This window comes from Lytechinus pictus, chromosome 3 (genome assembly GCF_037042905.1).
Source record: "Lytechinus pictus isolate F3 Inbred chromosome 3, Lp3.0, whole genome shotgun sequence".
Classification (NCBI taxonomy): domain Eukaryota; kingdom Metazoa; phylum Echinodermata; class Echinoidea; order Temnopleuroida; family Toxopneustidae; genus Lytechinus; species Lytechinus pictus.
This window is the reverse complement of record NC_087247.1, coordinates 17,104,475-17,127,783: the sequence shown is the minus strand read 5'-3', so window position 1 is coordinate 17,127,783 and position 23,309 is coordinate 17,104,475. Positions and strand designations below refer to the sequence as shown.

At 32.8% G+C, this 23,309-nt stretch overlaps 1 protein-coding gene across 4 annotated transcripts in view; it reads left to right on the top strand.

Moving 5' to 3' along the window:
• LOC129255835 (uncharacterized) overlaps window positions 1–23,309 on the top strand; it is a 36,949-nt gene that overhangs the window by 1,417 nt on the left and 12,223 nt on the right. The window contains exons 1-6 of one of the 4 annotated variants that reach the window (XM_064096518.1): window positions 1,140–1,227; window positions 5,317–5,380; window positions 5,994–6,029; window positions 9,976–10,006; window positions 15,035–15,061; window positions 22,347–22,426. The gene's annotated coding sequence lies outside the window, so the exon portion shown is untranslated. Of the gene's footprint in view, window positions 1–1,139; window positions 1,228–4,113; window positions 5,381–5,993; window positions 6,030–9,975; window positions 10,007–15,034; window positions 15,062–22,346; window positions 22,427–23,309 lie in introns of those variants that run through there. The other 3 variants (XM_064096517.1, XM_064096520.1, XM_064096519.1) reach the window with 3 other exon arrangements.

Sequence of the window (23,309 nt, the reverse complement as noted above, 5' to 3'; positions counted from 1 at the left end):
GCTTGTGAATTTTTCACTTTTCTCCACTTTCCTCATTTATTTTCTGTGTACACCATTTTTATAGCAATATTAGCTCTATTTACTTCCAATGTATTGCATTGCATTTTACTATCAGGTACACCAGTTTTATGAGTGACTCAACACTTTTATTTTTATAACCCAGGAAATGGTAAAAAATGTAGCTACTTCTGGTTCTTACATATGTAGCAATTCACTCCATTTGGAATTCCATTTGGAGATATGCTCAGCAAAGTATTTTCTGCGTTTAGATCACCCAAACTTCCTTTTTTTAGCTCTAGTAATACATGTGTTTGTGTGGGGACAGTTCATCATTGTTTTTATTTGACCAAGAGAGTTCGGAGAGAGATTTTTAGGAAAGAGTGTTTCACTTTCATATCATATTCAAAGCATATTAGAAAAAAATCTTATTCCAAACTTCAAATTAATTTTGTGTTGCACCTGATAGCTTTCAGAAATTGGTTGTTGATCTATTCATATTGCATCCTGTGTGTTTCTTTTAGAACTCTATTTTGTGTGTATGTGTCAAGAGATTGTGTGTGTGTATGTATTTTTGTAATTTTTGGTCCACCTACTTCTCTGTTCCAAATTTACACTATACATCATTTATATCGAATAATATTAATTTCTTATTTCTGTCTTTATTAAATAATTATTGATTTCTTATTTCTGTCTTAATGAATTTATTGATATGATTTGGTTTATATTCTATCTATTTTTGTTTCATTTTGTTTTCTCTGTGTTCTTATGAGGGCAGGTGGTGGGGTTTTAAGTCAATTAAGAGAGATTAATTATCATAGCCATCTTTGCTATATGCAGTCTAAGTTAACCTACAATATATGTAGCCTCTTTAAAGTCTGAACTAGTAAAAGATTGCATTATTCATCAGTCGACTGAAGTAAAAGCATATTGAAATGCATCATGTGAAGATATTAAATGTACTCCTATGAAAATAATGATTCTTCAACATATCTAATGGCAATTTTGTGCGAATTGAATTCAAAACAAACGATGTGTATTACAGGAAAAATATAATCTTTTGTTTAAAAAAAAGTAACTATTATTATCCCAGCTTACTTACTTTATTCTCATTTTGTCTCCCCTTTCTGTTTTGTTCAAACAGGTTAATATTTCACCAGTTGATCACATATATCATTCACTAACAATATAATGCTCTAGGGAGTTTAAAATTTGTGTGCAACAAAAGAAGTTAGTGTGTGTACTAATTACTAATTTGAGTACGTGATTCATGAATTATTTATTACATCCATCATCATGGTTCATTGTTTGTACATTTTTTTTTGCATTTTGCCTTTCATACATGTAACCTCTTCCATCTTATGAAATTAAAATATTTCGGGAATTTCAGGCAGATTTCAGATACCTTTCAATTTTCAAATAAATCATTTCTTAAGTATACATGTCTTTCTGTTACGAATTCATGTTTCCTTCATATCTCTACATGCACATAATTCAGCAGAACTATAAATTATACATTAGTATGAGCAATGTTCATGAAAAGGCATGTTTTAATATAATAGGATTACACTTTTGGTAGTACATAAATGCAAATGTTATCAATGAGAAGATTTAGAAAAAAGGTAAATTTAATGTATGTTTATCAAAGAATGATACATAAAAAACTAATAAGCGTTTTTGCTATGTTGAACCAGCAGACAGAATAAGATCAAAATGAGAAGAAATGTGCTTTTGCACAATATATACTTAAAAAATACCAGGATTTTTAAACATTGGTCATACATGTACAGTGTAGGATATTACACAAATCAGATAAGTGTAAATAATTTAACTTTTTCAAATATTCCTCTTTATTATCCTGATTTTCTAGTTTTTAAAAATATTGTTCCCATTAAATGCAAATTGATAGGAAATCTGCCATTTGGATTACAAGTGTTCATACCCAAGCATGCATGTCACACTAGAATGTAATTTTGGTAAGAATTAGGGACACACACACATACAGTGTATGGTGTGCATTGTTCAGCAATTAAAAAAAATACTTTATTCAAATTCTGAAAATAGCAGTTTGATGATCAAATCAAAGACTTATCCACTATACACAATGCCTACAACACGAAGCAAGTACTAGTAGCAACTAGAGCAGCAGAATTATTGCACATTTGATTATAGGGGAATTAAAAATGTATTATCAGCTGTAGCTTTTTTTTCAAGTTTGTATAAATGGGATTTACTGCTCTATTACTTTGATTTTTCATTTTAACTTGTCTTTCATTTTCATGTTGATGGGGTTGGAGTATTTAGGGAGGGTAGGCTTTCTTCATCCTGTTTTCATGATTACAAAAATACCCATGGAGCATCGGTAGTTCATTTTGAATCCACCATAATTATTATAACTTATGTTGTTTGTGTTCTGAAAAAAGTTTCATAAACAAATGATCAGTAATAAGTCGCCCCCTCCCTTTATATAAACAGTAATGTCTGTCAATCAGTGTATTGCAGGTGACAGTTGACATTTACAATAGTTTATACATGTATGTACATTGTATGGAAACTTGTTATCTGAAATTGCATAGATTTACTGTTTGTTTGCACTATTTAATAATTGCATGTATCATTTTTACACATTTTCATGTATTGCGCAGCAAATCAAAAAAATAATGACATCGAGATGACAAAAAAAAAAAAGTCAAAAAAAAAAAAACAGTAACCAAAAATAAAAAATAAAAAAAGTTTCTAGGTTGCAAACATAATATGTGAAAATTTCTGATCGTGAGAGAAAAAGAACATGATGTAGTTTGTTTCATACTAAAATGTTTTTTTTTTTTTGGCACAGTTTTGTTGACTAAAATTTATTTGTATATTTGAATGCAGCCATACATGTACATGTAATCTTCTATTTATTTTCTAGAATATACTTTCTTTTCTCAATGGTGATTTCCTCTTTTCTTTTCATGTGCTGCTTGTCTTCATTTATGTATCATCATTAATTTCTGATTGTGTTCATGCCCAACAAATGTAACTTACATTAAGGTGTTACATACAGACATATCCATTCACAGTACATGTCAATCATATCAACCCCACTTCTAAGACGTAAACATGTTTATCCACTGCCTTTCTAACAGTACCCTAAAAAAAAACATAGATTGGAAAATGCCTTTTCATGACTGAGCATGAGGATAATGGGTGATAATGTGAATTACACCATTATCTAATATGACCAATCATTTGATTTTGGTTAAGTTTAAATGATATACATGTACAGTGCATTACAATGAATATTATGTATTAAATATGAAGTCCTCAAATTGCAAAAATTACCAAATATTCCTGACCTGCTGGGAGCTGAAACCAATTTCAGAATTAGAATTTTACTCTAGACAGCTGCATTAACTTGGACAAACTTTGAAAATGAGCATGCCTTGGAGGGACATTCAATACACAAAACTCAACTGAAACTTCTCTGATTCTTTACTCCTTTTTTTTGTGCTCTTGCTTGTATCTGTATCACTACTGCTTTGTTTTCCTGGTTCATATGGAGTATTTACAATACATTTGTTCTGTCTTTACATGGTTGTTTGATTATAACTCTTCATAAATCTGTAGCTTCACACAATAACCTTTGCAACGTTTTCTGCTTTCACTGTTCATTAACAGAAACAATATTGCCCCCCCCAAAAAAAAAAAAAAAAAACTGAATATAATGTTTTGATTGAGACTGCCTTCTAGTTTAGGGGGTATTATTTGGGATTATATTGTAGTATGACTTCCATGCCCAATACCTTAATTGGATATATTTATTTATAACTGCACTATCTTGTGTACCCTAAATTATGTGGGGGAAATGAAACAAACTGGTAGGTGGAACAAAATGAACATATTGTACCGCAGTCTCTGAACAGTGAAATAGTTAGTATAAAGAAAGGTTTACAGACTGCAAATTTTGCAACTATATTAGTCTTTACCTGTACAGAACATGTTGCCCATTTTAACCACTAATTTCTTGTAATCATTTACTTAACCAGGACAAACTTGATCAGAGTTTGATGTCGTTTCTAGAAAGTAAAATTTCCTGGAGGCAGTGTAAAAATATGGCTGCCATATATACCAGTGGGATGTTTTTTGGTTTAATTAAAGATAAAAAGCTTGGATTCCATCAGCACATCATTTCCTTTAAAGAATTTGAGTTACAAGCTCTCGTTATCTAAAGCCTGGTGCACACCACACAACCTATTGGGATCCGATAAAAAAAAAATGGGTTGCATTGTATTGTATACCGTGGCAGGTTTAAATGACAGACAGATTTTGCCTGGGCCGTGTTCCAAAAAAGTTAGTATTATGGTAATATTGCCATTCATGTCGTCACTTCCATGAAATACTTGATTTTAATTAGTTGTTGGCCTGGTAGTTACTACTTATACAACTCCCAAGAATGTTCTGTAATCTGATTGGTCCAAATCGGATCACATGATACTCAGCGAATTGCACTATTGCTTCCAAAATGCACTATCCTGCACTCTGACGTCATACCAAAAGTACTATCCTGGACTCTTACGTCAGAGTGCAGGATAGTGTAGGTCTGGAATGATCTAGAAATTTCTAGAATTTAGATCAAATATAGCATTCGGGGCAACTCAGTAACATGGGGAAAGAGGGGGTTGTATAAAACAAACAATGCACGCATTCTTGTGCATAGAGGACCTAAATAATGAACTCTGTGCTCGACTCGCCAAAGGGATATACCGCACTCTGTCCTGCGGACCTTGGTGCGGTATATCCATTGGCTCTTCTCGCACATCGTTCATTATTTGGCCCTGCATGCACGCGCTTACGTGCATTATTTGTATACTATTGAATGGCAAAATTACCATAAGAGTAACTTTATGCCACAAGGCCCAGGTTTCCATCTCCACGGCAGTTTCATGGTTGGGGGTAGTGGCGCTGGGGATGTTGAAATGTAGTTCTTGGGTCACCCAACATTCACCTCAAAATATATTCATCTATTTCTGGACAAATGTAATTTAATCATTCTGAGCCCTTGTGCTTGCCAATAACCAGAGAACTTTACCCTTTTCTACCAGGCTCTATTGGATACAAGCAGACAGGTTCATTTTGTTAACATATATGTCTAGAAGTAGACCCCTCCATGTATTTATCATTTGTATATTTAACATTTACTTTGCACTCTTGGAACTTGCATGCCTAATCATAGATCAGAAAAATTGTACATTTAACTTTATTGCTATTAACCAAGCACATGCAGAGCTTATTTTCCAGACCGTTTATACTCTAAGTTATGTATTCTTTTGATTTCAGAAGTCTTCCCTTCATATTAGGTGATGGATCCCACTTGTGAAATCTCAAGAATTAATTTTCACAGGTACAAAGAAAGTCAATACAATTAAACATCACATTTATATAACGCCATCCTGCACATAGATTTTAGATAATCCTCAAAATTTATGTAGCGTAATAAAGTAGAAGTTCGGCTATATCCATCACCTCTATCTACAGGACTTTTTTTTTTGGCTGTTGAAACTACATTGTAAAATCTATGATGCTTTTAAAACCAAAGTTGTACATTTATTTTCTTATGAATGTATTAAAGACCGTTCTATTCTCTAACCCCCTGGTCAAAATTGGTTACAGTGTCTAGTCTGAAATTAAATACTTGAAAACGAATGAAGGTGAGGAAAATACCATTTTAATGGGTTTATGGTTAGAAATTTGATTTTATATAGTTCAGTAGTCTGGAATTTACACCTTTGCGGGAATTTCTAGAGTAAGGTTAATTTTTTTTACATTAAAAACAGCAACAAAATAAAGTAGTTCTTAGCAGTACCATTGGACCAACCATACTGCATTTTATTCATTTTCTTTTGAATTACACAATGAAAGCTAGCAATGTATCTGTAACAAGGCATGTTTATTTCTTGCATATATGACTACTTCCTGATTATTTGTTCTGGAATGAACTGATTTTTGAATTGCAGATGGTGGAATGAGCTCCATTTTAATGGATACGAGAGGTAATCATTCATCTTGTGTCATGACTTGCTCCCTAGTTATATATATATTTTTTCTTTGCTATGGAGCAGGCCCGTGGCCAGGGTCTTCAATTAGGGGGTTCAATCCCTTCTCTTTTCTCTTCTCCATTCTTCCCATTTTTTCTTGCTTAAGAAAATTTTAGGGGGTTTGATTGAATCCCCGAACCCCCTGGCTACGGGCTTGTGAAGTTATCACTCAAATTCAATTCTCTCCTCATTGAACATTTGGATCTGTGGATATTGTTTAGATCTTGAGATGCCAAAAAGAGATATAGTTTTTTTTTAAACTATGGGATTGTCTTGTGAGATGGTTTTGGGGGTTTACTGACATAATCTTAGCACTACCGAACTGTGTTAGCATGTGCAAAATGAGTTTCAATGTTGTGTGTTTTGCATCCCCGTAGCTTCGGCATGTTTAAAAAAGAACTCATTCAGTATAGACAAGTCGTTTCTGCTATGGTGTGTGTACTACTAACTAACGTGTATGATGACAGATGTGAACTTATGCACGAATGCCTCTTAGTCTATCAATTAACCCCAAGGCCTCAAACTCAAGTGTAAGACACAAGCATTTGTCATATGACGCTTTACCTTGGTATAATGATCATGTTTCTATAGCACGTTGCGTTGCGTATGGCTCATGTACTTGCAACTGATGACGTGCTGACGCAAATGGTGCTTCACACCCATCCAATTACAAAAGTACCTGTAAATTAGAAGTATTTGTTCAGGCTATGAAATATCCAATAATAATGTGCATTCACACCTGCCTGAAAAGCTAAAGATGTGCATTCTTCTTGCCTTGCTTTTAAGTTTTAATACATCAATATTGTAAATTGCTTTCACACTGCAAGTAATCCCTACAAAACAGTCTTAGAATTTCAAAAGGTTCCAATTTGTTTATACTTTCAGGGAATTACTTTGACATTGGCTGAATAAGTGGTATCTTTTGATCAGGGTAGAATTCCAAATGAGAAAATACCAGGTATTTCTTATGAGATGGATGTGAAAGCACATATGACTCATTTACCATGCAAATGTCACTGTTCACAATATATCAAAGCTAACTAGTTATGACATCTTTTTTTAGGAGTCTTCTTTGCTATCATATTCAAAATGTTTGACCTTTATGTTTCAGTAACTTCTCACTTGTTATCATTGATGCTGTCAGATGGTATTATAGAGCATGCTATATAGTAAAACAAAGTGAAGTACAAGTTCACATGTGATTCATCTCAAGTTAAATGAAATATTCCACCTTGGGTAAAATCCAATTTACGTGGTGCTTACAATCATGCAGTGCATTCATTCATTGACAAGTTTAAGTACAGAGAAATACTTAGAATTCAACACATTCATTGATCCCTAGCTGGTAATTGGATAGTTGACCATCTTATTAATGCATATGTACAGTTTATGTACAAGATCATAGCCATCTATAGGTGAATTTCATAAAAATTTGATCTAGATATTGCACATTTAAAAAAATAGATAAAGAATAATTATTAGTCGCATGATATTCTAAAATCTAATTATGTAATTTCTGTTTTATAAAATATGCGTGTAGAGAATACAAAAGATCTTCTTACTTATTTCATACTCAATTTCTGTACATGTTTTCAATTAATTCCACCCCATTGCACTTGTGTGTCATTTCTATCTATTTTTTCTGAAAATTAGCTACCCTGTCCTTTCTGTGTATCAGTGTTGTGTAATTAATAAGCAATTAACTCCCAAGGGATCAAATATATATATATTTGCCTTTTCTGTAAATGTAGGTAGATCTGCAAACATTTAACATGATTAATGTACTCCTAATTTGGTTTCAAGTTTACATGGTTTGGGTAATTTCCATTTTTCTGTTTACATATAAAAAGGAATATTTTTTAATAATATATCATGTAAATTTCTCAGTTATTTTGTTTAAAAAGGAAAATTAAGAAGAAACTTGTAATTTGATTAAAGGTGTGAAAGTCCCCCTTTTTGCGTTATTTTGACCATTTCAACCTCTCAGCTATTAACTACACATATTGTGTCCCTTTGCTTTTGTGTAGCTGCATTATGTACTTTAATCATTGGCATCAAGACAATTTAATCACCTTTTTTTATTCCATGGACGTAGTATTATGAACACATATACCTTGATATGCTTTTTTCAAGTGCTTTGTAAACTGATATGGTTATAAGAACAAAGACATAGAAAAAAACATGACAAAGGTTTTAGAAATGTTGCCTTTAGTCCCTTCAGGAAGTAATTTGATCCACCTTTAAAAAAAAATCAGTTCTGCATACAAGTCATGTACATGAAAATTGGTCTGCAACTTCCTCATAATGTACACAGTATCAGTGAAGTACATCAATGACATGATAATAAGGTGGTTGTCCTGTATTTTCCTTCTTCTCAAGAGTCATTGATCTTAGCTCCATAACTAAAATATTTTTGAAAAAAGTACTAAATGGCAATGGCCAATCAAGATAATTGTTGCATGTGCCTTTTAAAAAGAAAAAATAAATAAACAGGAACTAATAGTAACTTTTATGCAACGGGGCCTAGTTGTGGATTTTTTTTTATACCAAGTGGAATTGTTGTGTTCTTCCTGTTTGTAAAACTTTGTTGATTTTTATATTTTCAGTTTTCCACGTATTTCATAAGTTTTCTTATTTTTATTCCTGCTCTGGGACTGTTTTTAATGGTTTCCTTTAATATCCTTGTTTTGTTTCTCCTGTCTTCATAAATTTCAAAACACTGGCAGTTTTCAGAGAAAAAAATAACAGTAATCTATGTATTTGTTTTTGTAAGGTATATTCTTGGAGCATTTTTTATTGTTGGCCCCTTAGAAGATGACAGCAGATTAAATCCATTATGTAATAATAATTGTCACATGCTATCTAATTGCTATATACAATCTTTTTTTTTTCTCTCTCTCTCTCTCTTGTCCAGTTCTTTCTCTATTTTGTTTTGATATAAATCATTCAGTTCTATTTTCCATCTCTTTTGTTTATTTATTTTTGTTCCTTGAGGGTAAACAAATTTGAACAAATTATTTTGGAAGGGAACAACTTTGCCATTTGATTGACAAGTAATTACACATGCATTTCCAATATTAAATTTCCTTGAATTAACTTCTCTACATAAGACTCTTGACTTTATCACTTCAAACAATAATTATCTTCTACTTACATGTGTGAGGGTGATGTCCATCATATTTATCACAAAGACCAATGCACACTTTACAAAGTATGACAATTATGGTTCAAACAACTTTATATTCTGTAATCAGTGTTTTCATATCACAAACTGCTTTCATTGCCGTATCTGTGTCAAGTAGTGTTTTTTCCCCCTAATATCAGCATTGAATTTTCTGTAGTGTACGCCTTTATGTATTCACTCTCACTTTCATTGTAATTTTACTAACAGATGCTAAAATAATGCACGATTTAAGTATTTTTTATGTAAGGTCCATGCATTATGTTACATCAAACTTTGCATGACATTATTTTTAACACAGAATAGTACATACTTAAAAACTGTAGTACATGATAAATTTTGATTCATGGTTTATTCAGAATCATGTTGAGGATATCAGTATTGTGTTCTTGGTTTAGGAACTGTCAAATGTGCTACCAGCCAACCATTTGAAGAAAACAAAAATCATCCCCATCCCAATAAAATTAAATCAGTGTGATATGAACTGGAGTTCGCTCAGTAGTTTGAAGAAAAAGAATAGAACTATTTTTGGCGCAGAAATATAACAAGCTTGAAGATTCATTGTTTAGTATTTTTTGGGTAAATTGTAAGCTTTATTTAAGTTTTTACTGGATCCTGTTCCCAGATTGATGGTTTTTGATAGGTTATGAAAGCCCCATCTTTTACTATGAACACAAGATACATTTGGTAATGTTTTTATATCCTTTTCTTTTCTATCAGTATGTTTAGCAACATGAAATCAAGCCAGCTTGTAAGTGTCCTTTCTCTTTACCTACTTGTTACAAGAATCTTTTTATTTAGACCTATTTGTTTTCAGGTTTTATTCTGTTCATTTTGGTGCTTTAATCCATTGTATGTCTGTTTGTTGAACTTGAGAGCATTTATATTAGTAGCAAAATAAGAAGGAAAAAAAAAACATCCAAAAGGGATGTTCAATACAAAATATAAAAAAACACCTAGAAAGAGTTTGTCTTAACTTGTTTGTGTTAAACCTGTATGTGCATGTTTTGTTTATGTCCATCTACCTGGCAGTTTGATATTTTCAAGGTCTAGTACCTCACATTGAAAAGTTGGGTGAAATAAATAGAGAAAATCAAGCAGGTATAGCACCGAAAATGGTCATAATCCAAGTTGGATGTAAAATAATTTAAGTTTTTTACTTATTTTCACACATTATTTGAATGCGCTGAGAACGAAACAAACTATATTTTTGAATTTTATGATCTTCATTTCAAGCATACCATTTTTCCCCGAATAATGTAAAATCTGGTGGAACATCGACCACTAAAGAGCTTCTATCAAAGTTACAAAATTTGAAATGTTTGATATCTCAAATAATGAGATTTAAAAAGAAATAGTGTGTGTGACATTATTCGATGTGCATAACTGTCTTGTGAAAATGAATGAAACTTAAACATGTCGTACGTATTTTTACATCCAATTTCAATTAATTTTCCAGTGCTTTGTTTGCTTGATATTTCTCTATTTATCCATTATCAACTTGTTGGGTTGGACTTGACCTTTAATTCTCACTCTTTGGGAGATGAATCTTGCATGTCAAAACATTTACATGAACATAAGCAATATATGCACAACTGATGTCTGTTTCACTTTCTGCTTGTTCATGCTTTATATTGCTTTGCATTTTCACCTAATTGCAGTATAAACTCAGTAATGGTAGGAGAGGGAGTTGAAAGGCCAAAATTGTGTAAAGGTCACTTGCAGCGAAATGTAATATTGTTCATTAGAGCAACTCCTTTTCATACCACCAGCAGATAGTTCATACATTCTGTTTGCATTGCATGTCAATAATTACAATACGTCCTTAAAAATTTATAGGCAATTAAATAAATCATATAAAGTGTTGATTATCAACATTCATTTCTAAAAATACATATCGAAAAAAAATAAATGAAAGTTTGCAAGTCAATGCACTGCGTTTATTTGAAGTTTGAAGAGTATAGGAATTGAAGTATTTCATTTCCACAAATGATCACCCCTGATGTGTCATAATGAGTTTGCCGAGTTGGTATAAAATATTTGGTTTACTAGTGCTTCGGCAGTGGGGTTGGTTCGAGGGTTGAAGGGAATACATGTAAGGTACATGTAGGTTTAGGTGCTTGGATGTATTTTCTCCCTTGTTATTTCCCTCCAAAATTATGTATTTATTGATTCATATTTGATTTATTTATTCTTTCATTTTGTTGTTGATTGGGTCATTGATTTAGTTGAATTACTTTAATGGATTTATGGTGCGTGGATGGTAGCTGGAATTTTTTTTTTTAGTTTGGATGTGTTAAGTATTCTTATTATTATGATTTATTTGTCTCGCCTGCAAAGCAGAGCGATACTCTAGGCGCCGCTTTACCGACGGCGGCGGCGTCAACATCAAATCTTAACCTTAGGTTAAGTTTCTTAAATGACATCACTTAGAAAGTATATATTGACCTAGCTCATGAAACTTAGACATAAGGGTAATCAAGTATTACTGAACATCCTGCCTTGGTGTCAGGTTACATGAGTAAGGTCAAAGGTCATTTAGGGTCAATGAACTTAGACCATTTTGGGGGAATCAATATCGAAATCTTAACCTAAGGTTGATTGTTTGAAATGTTATAACTTAGAAAGTATATGGACCTAGTTCATGAAACTTATACATCAGGGTAATGAAGTATTACTGAACATCCTGCCTGAGTTTCAGGTCACATTACCAAGGTCAAAGGTCATTTAGGGTCAATGAATTTTGGGCATGTTGGGGGTATTTGTTGAATTACCATCGTAACTTTCAAAGTTTATGGATCTAGTTCATAAAGTTAAACATAAGAGTAATCAAGTATCACTGAACATCCTGTGCGAGTTTCAGGTCACATGACCAAGGTCAAAGGTCCTTTACGGTCAATGAACTTTGGTCATGTTGGGGTTATTTGTTGAATCGGCATCACAACTTAAAAAGTTTGTTTATCTATTTCATGAAACATAGGGTAATCAAGTATAGATGATTGTTTTGCACACATCTTAGATCACATGATAATGGTCAAAAGTCATAATGGGTCATTATCATATGAATGTTTTCTTTTGAGAATGATTATTCAATAGATGTTTTCAAAGTCAGCACTGCTGCTATATCGAATTGCATAATGCAGGCGAGACTGCCAGAGGCTTTCCACTTGTTTTTTTATTTTTTATTATTTTTTTTTAATTATTATTTTTTTTTTTGGGGGGGGGGTTGGATTTTGAGGTGATACATTTTAAGGGTTGGTAATTGATTTAAGTATCAATACAGTACTATGTACAGTAGGTCGGTGTCATGCGAAGTATTGTTAATTATGTATGGATTTGTAAACTAACACTCAAACTGTAAGGGAGATGACACAACATTTGCTCTGGCGACAGTTGCTCCGGGCTTTATTTCGTTAAGATATAGGGTTAGGGCTACAGTACGGTTTTATGTTGGGTGTAGGGTTAGGTTTAGGATAAGGTATAGTATTAAATCCAGGGTTGAAGTTGGTCATTCCATTAATGTGCTGAATTTGAAGCGGAGCAAGTGTCATGGAACCGTCAGGGATCAACCAAGCAACTCATGTGACACAGAAGGTAGAGATCATGCTTGAGATTTGGGCACTTATTTTTATATCAAAGATGTCAATGCACCTAGATATGCTGAAGATATGAAAGGGTGTGAATAAAGTTATAGAAAAGGAGTGTGTAATGAACTTGACATTTTCATTTTGACCAGGGATTGAATGGGTGGGGGTGGTATCATTTGGTATTAAAAAGGGCCGTATATTTCTGCACTCAATTCCCATGCGCTTGTGGTTTCACTTTGTCACAAGCATGGGAACATTTTGTACTGGAAATAACGCACACTTCTTTACCTGAAATAATAACTTGTTAATGGTATCCAAACACCATTCTCAAATGTATTCAGCATATATACATAAAGGGCTCATATACACTAAGCTGGCTTTTTGTCAAGTGAAGATTTTGATTAATTAAAAAATTTATTCAGCAATTTCTGCTTTCTTGTATTGAAAATTCAAATTAGACAAATATTCTCTCTTTTATTACTGGTACATTGTTTTTATTTTTTTTCATTATGTAATTATGATAAAAAGATATGTATCATCTGTTCTAATAATATGGGCCTGGTAGTATGTATGTGCATGCATGCCATTTCCAAGTTAAGGCTGGGTTGTTAATAGCAAGCACCTACTACCAAGTTTTTCACTTCCATCTACATATATGTAACTGATGTTTCATAACAATAGAAATATATTCCTAATTGCCAATCATATAAAGATATAATCACATATAATTATGTTAGGACAGCATATCGGCACATATCTGCTTTTTATCTTTACACCTTAGTAGATTCTACTTAGTCTGTCCTAACTGATCTGTCTCTTGTTTGTGATTGAGTTTTGGGGCTCCTTGGCATGCTTTGAATGTTGCATGAAAATAAAACATCCCTCGGCTGAAACCCCCTATAAATATTCAACAGTTGCCATTATTGGAAGCTACTGCTGGGGACATGTTGTGGAGATGCCAACCAAACAACCTTTACCATCATGAAATCAGGTCTTATTCACCACCGACTTGTTGCACACATTTGCCTTTTCTAGCATGTTTGTCACATTTACTGTTCTTTCAATGTACCCTTATTAGTTACTTTACCACTTTTTCATTTTTTTTTGTTTTGTTGTTGAATGGGCTGGATACATACAACGGCTGTAGAATTCCTACATGTAAATGTTGACATAAAGTGATAAATTCCATGCAGTGGCACTGTGGCAGTGAATATCTTGGGGAACATGTATAAAGTAATGACTAATTTAAGTTTGATTAAAACTGTAAACATTGCAAAATGTGAAATAATTTGAAAAGATTATATAGTAATATATGCTACATAGGATTTAAGATTCATTTGTTACATTTCTATAATATTTAGGAAAGAGAAACTTGACACTTTGACATGTTATATCTAAACACTGGTGGGGTACACAGATGGATAAACAAAAGAGGATAAATCTTTATAGCCTTTAAAAAAATTTGTTTCAGCCATAAATTTTTGCAATTGCATCTGCTGAGATTTACTCCATTTTAAGCATTTTCATGTACATACCATCCTTTATAACAAGCATCTTTTCAAGATGCACATTGCCAAGTGCGATTGGTCACACATTTTCTGAATGTATTTCTTGTACTCAATTTTTACGGATGAAATATAGTATATACACTTGTTTTATGATGCAGAAAATAAACAAAAACCAGACCCAATGATTGAAAAAAAAAAACACTTGAACATACAAACAGGTGTCTATGAATTTATTACAATCACAACCAAAGCATTTGTTTCTCTTTAAAGCTTGGACGTTTAATGCGAGCTTTTATTGTTCATTCATTCACTTTATGTACGTGAATGATTTTTTTTTGTATGATCAGTAAGATTTTTATAAAATTCTATGTTAAGCCTCTCTTGCTTTTATTGGCAATGCATATTTGGCTTCCAAGTTGATCAAAAGTGGCTTGTGTAGATCATCATGTAATTCAAAAACTAACATAAATTAACCCATCACCATACATGTATAATTACACTAACAGCTTGTGGAATATGATATTCATACAATTGGTACTTGCTTGTTTCAATACTATTTATCTGTGAGTCATTATTTTGTGTGTGTGTGCATCATCCTTCAATTATAGGTATATTTCTATTGCAACAGGTATCGAGTTGAGTTCACTATTTTCCTCTTTGTATCACTTTTATTTTACTTCACAGCGAGATTGTGACGGATTTACCACCATGGTAACAACTCTACCAACCACTTTTCCTATTGCTTTCAAAATTTTGCATCATTGATATTCTTGATATACACGTTTCATGTAGTTTGGAATCTGAGTAGTATTATGATGCCTGGTGCTGTTTTGTTTATTTAAATGCTGATTGAGATGAATGGGATGTGATGAAGCTCCTGAAAGCTTGCATGTTGTCAACATTTTCCAGTTGGTCACTATTTATCGATCCACCTTTATATATATTTTTTTCACATGAATTTCCAAGTGAAATAACACTCCAATATTGCCAACAACATCATTTAAATATAATATGTATTTGTATGTTTGAGTGTGTTTTGACTTTATTCTTCATGGACAAGTGTCATATCTGTGGTTTACATTTGATTTGATGTCAGACAAGTGTTTTGATAGGTATTTCTAAAGTGCTAGTGAACTTGTATAGTATTCAAGTGCTACACTTGCAATTGTACAGGGGTGATTCTTGTGAAAATTTGAAAAATTGAAAAAAAAAATGTTCAATGATTCCAAGCGATGCTGTATAAGCCTATATTCTAGCAGATTAAAAAAAGGGGGTTTTGCCCTCACTCAGTTGATCTCTCCCAGGATTTTTAATTATATACAATGTATGGCGATGATGTCAAACTTTCAAAGTAGTGAAATAAAACCACAGTTAAGTTAAAGAAAATAGCACCATTGCAAACTGGCAAAAATAAAACCATGTAAATCTTGGCTCGTACACAAGTCGCTTGTAATTATTCAGTCTTCCGAACCCCCAAAGCCTAATTCCATTTTGCTATTTTCAAATCTGCATTTGTGTAGATCTCCAAGTCATTGAAGTAAAGTTAAGTGCATGTTTTTTGTGGGACATTGTTTTTGTTACATTTTGTTTTTGAGTTAAAAAGTCTTTTTTACTAGTCATTTGGGATTATTTGTCTATATTTACCTATATGTAGATTAATTTTTCCCAGTTTGTGATGGAATGAGTGAATGGTATAATGACTCTGGGCACTTTCAATCATTATCACTCCTCGTGATGGATATTGCTATCAATCACCAGTGGTGATAAAAAAGGTCATTTGCACATTATCTTCACTTACGAGAGGCAGCACATTCTATGCCCTTCATTAGCGACGTTGGGATTTGTGATGCATCACAATGCCCATTGCCCATGTATACTAGTGCTCAGTATTTATGGTCTAAGCTCCACCCATGGCACCCAGTTATAAATAACCAGTGATGGACTGGCGGTCATCAGTAACATGTCATTGCGAATGGAGATAGATTTTAACTGGTGATCTATCACCAATGTTGATTAATAGCAGTATCCATTGTGATTGGTGACAATGTCTGAAAGGGGAGTGTGAGTTTTCCATTTTATTGGTTCCTGTAGTGTGTCATGTTCTTGTGTGAGTGACTTATGTGAGAAAACATTTTTTTAACAAAATGCAGCCATAGTATACTAAAGCTAAATGGATTTTACAGGGGCTCTCTTATACTGGGTGCATGTGTAATAACCATTAATTAACAGACTAATTTTTTAAAATGTTACCAGGGTGTATTTTCTTCTTGAGCAATTGATAACCACGATATAAAAAAAGAGGAAAAGAAGAGGCAATTTTAGATTGTATTATTGACATTTGTTTAAATGTAAAAACAAAGAAAACCATCAAGGACTTAAAAATCTTCATGTACATAAATACATGCTTTATTATTATTTTTTATTGTCATTATTATTATTGTTTTATTGTTATTATTTATTTTGTTATTATTATTATTATTATTATTATAATTTTGTTACTATAGATGTAATAATGTGCTGTATTTGTCATGATTAGTAATTAGTATCATTTCATATGCTGCACTGTCCATTTCCACTAGATTCTGCATCCTGCTTAGTATTTCCAAATCAGAATGATGTGGATCTCCATGTCTGTATACACTTGGTTTGGTATATTGCAATATTCAGGAAATATTATTTATTTAAAGCCTAATTTTGTCTTGCTGTATTCAATTTCATTGTCATAGGCCAATAGTTTTTTTTTTGAAAAGTTTTATTGGCCTTTGGTTAAAAATGGTAATTTATCTATTGTGGAATGTATCTATCTACATACATGTAATCATTACATAATCATTTATCATCAATAATAAGTATATTTGAAATATGTCATTAAATTTGTCTATTAATTTTATTCACCAATATTTTGTTAGTCAACCTAGTATATCTGTGAAACTTATAGTCACATCAATTTTTTCTTCTTTTTTTGCTGACCAGTTGTATTTAAAAAAAATTGCTTTAACTCATATCAGTAAAACTACAGTCTATTTATAATGACAGGATAGAAAACAAGTTGAATGTGTCTCCATGACAACATATATTTTGTCACTAATCTATATTCTATTTTATTAATCTCTTCAGATTTGAAATTGTAAACCACTCCATTAAAATTAGTTTACTTTCATGTGACAATTTTGAAATAGTTATGCCGTGGCAACATAACTGATACAAGGTGGAAGGCTTCCGTATGAAAACAGTTGACCATCTTGACCTACAAGATTATCCACACTGTCGGTCTGCACTGGAAACTGCAAAAGCAAAAAGATTGGCAGTGTTGACGAAAAATTGCATGAATGCTTTTCCAAAACATAAATGCAGCCAAGTAGTTAATGAATGGTGCATTGCTTGGGTTTTTATTATTTTTTTTAATATAATTATCTCTATTAAATGGATTTTATTATTTTGAGGGCAATATTCTGGAAATAACTTTCTCCCAAGCTATGCACCATCTACATAATATACATGGTGGTGTGTGGTTGATTGATATAATTATAGTTCTGTTTTACTGGTTTTCCCCTCTTTGAAATTATTCTGAACTTCGACCATTTCATGTATTCTGTTATGCTTTTATTTTTGTGAACTCAACTTTTCCCATTTGTAAATGTGTTTGTCGTATTTCTGAGTTCTTCTTACAGTTAAGTAAATTCATGTATCTTTTATTGTTCTCTTTTGGTGTTTTATAGTAAGGAAAATGGTTAGCATAACAAGAATTGCATGGCTGACACATTTTATGCTTTTAATATTGAATTATTGTCATTTATTATGAAAGTAGTCAGCTTTAAGAATAATTAGATAACCTAACTACCTCCTTCCACTAAGCCTAAGGAATGACACTTCTTTTTTTCACTTGCTCTGTGTTAATCTAATGTTTTCTGAAATAAAAATGCAACCTTTTCCAGGGTTTGAGCTAGTCCAGTTTTTGCCCCTGTTAGAGAGAAGCAAGCTTTCCCATAGCCATAGATAATAATAAATTCCCCAATCAAGCACTAAACCACCCCTGCACCTTGCTGAAGGTGGTCAAAGTTAGCTTCCCTCTGACAGGGACAAAAGTCAACTAGGTTTGAGTTTAATATCCTCCTTTCTTTCAGTCATATTGGTCCATCACTTTTCTTTATTTTAGAACTCATGAAATTGGTCTAAAAGTGATAGAAAGTATTGAATGCAAGGCCACTGTTCTATAGGGTATTAAAAAAAAAATATTACACCACAAATTAAAAGGGCACCAAAAATATTCAAGGCCACCAGAAATAGTCTTCATGAGAACTAATCTTGAGTTTGTTCTGATCAAATTATACTGTGGATCAGAAATAATGGGATGATTTCTAGACTTTGGCTGATGTGGACGGATCTAATGAGACCCGGGGGGGGGGGGGGGGGGCGTTTGATCACTGCCATTGAAGAGTTGGTAGCATCCACAAGAATCGTCCTGAAAAAGAAACATTATAAACAGGGATTCAACGCAGGCTGCTAGGACACTCTAAACATGGATTTTGTGCAGATGTCCCGGATTTGCACAGGTACTGCAAACAAAGATATTTGTGAAGATGTCCTAGATTTGCAAATTACATACTCCAGTTGCATGTAGGCCATCGTGATATAGCAGGCTTTTTTCCTCATTTTTATTTTTGACACACTATTCGTGTTTCATGCCAACCTGCGAAAAACATCCCTTTTCCATTTTTTTCCTCATGGATGCTTTCCACTGTCCAATGGCATTGACAGACCTGCCAACCAGTACGTTTTAGGCGTATTTAGTACATTTTTGCAACCAAAATACGGCAGAACGTTTTTTCTTTAAAAAATATGTTTTTTGTAATTTTTTTTTTTTACAAAATCATAATTTATTGAGAAAAATCATCTCTATATGTCTCTATTTCATAAAACGTACACAAATATGATGATTAGATCAATGAAATTTCAGGTAACTTGTTTTTTATTCAATCATTTTGTTCAAACCAGGGTGAGATATACACATGTTTCAATGTTTTTTTTTTCATCTGCAAGAGCAGTGCGCATTTTAGCTTGCATGCAGCTTGAGCACTGCTATGAGTGAGTGCGCCAAGCATTTTATTATGAAATACCCTTTTTTGGGAAAAGTACAGGTTTTTTTTATCACAGAATACAGTTTTTCATTCCCAGAGGTTGGCAGGTCTGCATTGAGACCCAGTTGTAATGTGAAGTTTCAGTCAAAGAGAAGTGTGTTGAGTCTCATGTTATAAAGGTGTTTAAACACATTTTATTTGAACTGTGCACACATTCTCAGGACTTGTATCCTACTGACTGGGGAAAGATAATTACTGGCGGTCTTTGCATGGTGTACTTGGGTCATTTTCCATTGCCTTTTTCTAGTCTGTTGCTAATTTGCATGCAAGCAATATTTCTGTGACAGTAAAACCTTTCTTCCTTGTCTTGTCCATTGCTCACACTTTATATTCATTATTTTGTACATAAAATTATCATCATACTAAATTACTTATTCCTGTTAGTCCATAATCTCTCTATATATAGGCCCTATAGAATGACAGAATATCAGCAATTTAATTCTGATTCATATTTTCCTCAATTGACATCTTCTGTGATGTGTGGATTTGCTCCTGGAATTGATGGTATACAAATAATGATCATTGTCAATTTGTCATATTGTACAAGGAAGACAAATTATGATTGCCGATCACAATATACACACCTTTTTTTTGCACATTGAAGTGGTTGTCTGGGCTAGCAGTAGAATATGCAGTTGTAATGATCAGTGGGGTGGGGGTGGGATTTTAATACATTGGATTAGTTTATGTTGTTGAAAACTGGACTTGAATTTTCACATAAAAATGAGATAAAAATATATTAAAAGTGCAGCATTATTTTGGGGGGTTTATTTAATGTCTGCTTTGTACTTTTGTTGAGTAAAAACAAGAGGTCATGGTGTAATGGATATGTTTATATAATTTTCCTTTTTTTTATAGTTTTCATGTTTTTCATTTATTTCTACATTTACTCATCATTTTCATATCTGTTTTCATGTTTCATTTTAATTTGGTTTTAATAGGATTAGTAACTTGCATTTATATGTGACTGTTGACCTCTTGCCTTATGTACTCTATTTATTTTCAGGTCAAATGAAAATGTTTATTATTTTAAAAAGAAAAGAAATCTAACACAAATCAAATAAAACATGACAAGAATGGTGATTTCATGTAGGGGCTTTAGAACATTGCAAAAACAAGTTACAGTATTTCTAATGAATGACTTGGGATTGGGAATCTACAATTTATCAGTCAGGTATTGATATAATCCTGTAAATTCTGTAAATTATTTATGTCATCACAGTACAGCAATTTAAATAGCAGATAAAGAAGCTTGTCTATGATAATCTACTTTAAATGCTAAGCATTATTGCCCTATTTCTTGTTATTCATGTACAAATTAAGATGGTTCTCCAGTTTATTCAGTTTTGAGATTCTAGTCTGATCAGGCTATGAACAGTGTGATTCAAGAAGCCCCATCTCCATCAGCTGAGTGGATGAATCCATGCTTGAACATGAACTTTGGTCATGGAGCTTGCACTCTGGTATGAAAAATAATGATTGTATGGTAGCATGATTGAATTACATATATCATGAGCCAAAACAAAAGTCCATCTTCACTTTCATATTAGTTGGGGTATTTCCTATATACATATAGCATACTATTTCCCTCAAAAATATTGAAGCTGATTCCAAATTACTATCGCGATATCGGTCTGCCAGATCACAAAAGGGGTTTAACTCGCTAACTCACGTTGATGGAGATGGGCCTGTGCAGTAGCTAATCTAGTTTTGTTTATTTCTGTAACACTTTCCTAATTAGCACCCCAACCCTCTTGTACTGTATAGTTTCTGTTTTGTGAGTGCTGATGGTGAATGTAGATGAGATGAGATAAAAGCAGTTTGAGAATTATCTGGTTTTGATTTTCTTCAACTGAATGAATGGTGGTTTTATAGCACAGTATTAAACTGTATTGATTGTCAATTTGTCATTAATCAAACTTTTTTCTAACAAGTAAACAGGTGTAAATCTCCAGAGTAAGTATACGTTCAAAGAAAAAAGTATCCTGCTTGCTGACAGTTGCGTGTTTTCAGACATCGTCATTTCATCATGAATTGTTCATATGAATTTAGAATATTATATATATCACCATTGTATTTGAAAAAAAAAATCATTTAATAATTATGTCTGCATACTAATGTGTATTCTAATAACTGTATTTTCTGAATGTGTGCACACTGTAAAGGCAACATTGCTAACTATCAAAACAATTTACTTCCAGCATACGTAAGATTGATACAGAAATTCTATTTTAGAATATTTATTGAAAAAAAAGACAAAAGTGGAAAAATGGGGAATGGTCAAAAGTTCCCTTTTATCATTGACATAAAAAAGGAAGGAAAAAAGGAAGGGGGAAACGACGAAAATTATGATTTTATGTCTTGAAGCCATAGTTCTTGAAGGATGATGGAATTTTCATTGTGATAATGATAAAACCTTTCCATCCATTTTGATATTATGTGAGGCTGGTAACTATTAGATTTCCACAAGATAACACTTTTAATTTTCATTTTAAAGTAATATTAATCTTTGCTCTTATGTACTTATCATTACTTGTTCACATGGCATGTGATTAAACAGATTTGTTGTTGAATTATCTAAAAATGTGGATTTAAAATTTAAAGGTGTGGAATTTAGCTAGTTATGATGGAAAATTAAATTCCCATTTTATAAAGCAATAATTGTTTTCATATATACCATTAGAGCAGTTTTTTACTAACACCATCCTACATATTGCTCTTTTTACAAATTCCTTAGCATTTCAAAACAAAAAAGCTTGTAATGATCATGCTTCAACACTAATGAGACAAAATGACACTTTGTTTTTTATTTGTTTTTGGTATATAACGATCAGATTCTTTTTACTTTTCTGATACAGAGTCTCGAAAGAGGGCCGCAAGCCAGAAGCTTAGCAAAGAGGGCAGCAGTCAGGTGAAGCAAAAAGCTGTAGGACTTAAGGTAAGAATACTAGCAGTTCATTTCATTTATAGGAAGAAACTCAGTGGAGGATGTTTCCTGAGGCCGATAGGGTCCTGACTCCGGACTCCATCTAATCTAAAGTTTTCATTATTTGCTTTTGCGGAAGATCTTGTAATTTATAAGAGCACAAACTCTCTTTGGGATATTTTCTTTTAGGTATAGCACAAGTAATTTGCTTTCACACTGGTTAGATACATGTGTTCTGATCAGGAAATGCAAGGGATTTTCTATCATTGGGTGGGATTGAAAGCACTCATTTAAGACATTCACCCCTAACTCCTTCCTAATTGATCTCTCTGTGTCATTCAGTGTAACTCCTCTTATTCTCCATTGTATTCTCATCCTTATTGCTTCCAGTGCTTCCAGAATCTTCTTCATCCTACTCACTTTGCATGGCTCTGCTCTAAGTCTTAAATTATTCCTTCTTTTTTTTTGTCTCGCCTGAATGAAGTTTAGCAGAGACTTAGTAATCACTCTTCCTGTTGGTCCATTGGTCTGTTAAACCAGTCTATTACAAAAATGTTAAAGTTTTGTTCAACTTGCTCTCATTTCTTTATCTTTGAATCCATTAGAAGTCATAAGTGGTTTATTTTTCTCCGAGGGGGGGGGGGGGGGTTTCTTGAGCTTGTTAATGATTTCTCATGTTATTATTGACATATCTTTTGCTATGTCAGGGAGACTTCTAAAAAAAAAATTACCTGAAAAAATGTTTGTACAAAAATACAGTGTTTATCACTGAAATCAAAGTTTAGAGTTTAGTAGCTTCATGATGTTACATAATAGTGTTTAATTGAACTATGATTGAACATGCAAGACATTTTGGACATTTCAGTCTTGTGATCTCTGTAGATTTGCACTTGTT